This window comes from Suricata suricatta, chromosome 17, assembly GCF_006229205.1.
Source record: "Suricata suricatta isolate VVHF042 chromosome 17, meerkat_22Aug2017_6uvM2_HiC, whole genome shotgun sequence".
Lineage (NCBI taxonomy): Eukaryota > Metazoa > Chordata > Mammalia > Carnivora > Herpestidae > Suricata > Suricata suricatta.
The window spans coordinates 41,353,734-41,355,449 of NC_043716.1; positions in this window are offsets into that span (position 1 = coordinate 41,353,734).

The following is a 1,716-nucleotide window of genomic DNA, read 5'->3' on the forward strand; positions in this document are numbered from 1 at the left end:
GGCTTCACTGGTGAATTCTAGCAAATATTTAAGGAAGAAATAACGCTAATTCTATACAAAATGTACTAGAGAACTGAAGAGAAGGGAATACTTCCCAACTCATGTTTAAGGCCAAGTTTGGTCTTAGGAAAAATAGACAAAGACATTAGAAGAAAAGAAAGCTACAGACCAATATCTCTCATGAACACAGATGCAACATCCTTTTTTTTTTTTCAATTTATTTTTCTTGAGACAGAGAACATGGGCACACACATGCAAGTGGGGGAGGGGCTGAGAGGGAAGGAGAGAGAGAATCCCAAGCAGGTCGGCACTGCTAGCACAGAACCTGACGAAGGGCTCCATCTCAAAAACTGTGAGACCATGACCTGAGCCAAAATTAAGAGTCAGATGCATAACCGACTGAGCACCCTGGTGTCCCCACACACGAAATTTCTAAATAAAATTTTACCATATCAAATCTAATAACACATGAAAATATGCTACATCATGACAAAGTGGGATTTCTCAGGAATGCAAGATTGGTTGAATATTTGAAATCATGGGAATTCACTAAAGTTAATAAACTAAACACTAAAAATCATACAATCATTTCAATACATGGAGAAAAACTATTTAACAAATCTACCATCCTTTTCTGATTACAAATTAAAAAATACGAACCAACCCCCATCAAAGCAGATATGGAAGAAGCCGCCTTCAACTTGATAAAAGACTTCTACACAAACACCTAACATCATATTTAATGGTGAAAGACAAGTCCTTTCTCTCCAAGATCGGAACCAGGGTAAGGGATGTTTTCTCTCCTGACTTCTGTTTGACATGGCACTGAAGGATCTAGCCAGTATATAGGACTAGAGATAGAAATAAAACGTATTCAAAATATAAAGGAAGAAGCAAAACCGTATTTGCACATAAAATGGTTGGCTATGTGGAAAACCTAACGGAATCTATAAAAAAGTCACTAGAAATAATAAATGAGTTTCCTAAAATTTGTACGATAAAAGGTCAATATACAAGGAATTAATTTCTCTAATAGCTATCAATTAACAGTTAGAAACTGCAATTTTAAAAATATTATTTTGGACAGCATCAAAAGTATCAAGTACTTAGGAATAAATCTGGAAAAAGATGTGTAAAGCCTTGCACACGGAAACCTGTACTGTATTCCTGGGAGAAATGAAAGAAGAATTAAATAAATGGAGAGATAGAAAGTATTCATGGATCAGGAGATTCGATATGGTTAAGATCTCAATTCTCCTCAAATAGGTTTACACATCAAAATCCCAGCAGGCTTTTCTGTAGAAATTGGCAAGCTAATTCTAAAAGTCATATGGAAATATACAGCTCTGAGAAGAGCTGGCACAGCTCTGGAAAAGAAGAACAAAATTGGAGAACGACTACTACCTGATTTCTACACTTATGAAGCTGCACTTCAAGACTTTGTGATATCATGTAACTTTAGACAAACACAGCAAAGAGACAGAATGTCCAGAAGGAAAGAGGTATATGGACAACTTATTTTCAGGTTCCAAGGCAGTTGAGTGGAGAAAGGATAGTCTTTCCAACAAATGGTGTAGGAACAATTGGATATCCACATGCAAAGAAGCAAACTCTAATCCAAACCATACAAAGAAATGAACTCAACTTGGTTCAAAGATCTACATGTAAAACCTAAAACTCTAGAACTTACACAGGAGAAAGACTTTACAATCTTGT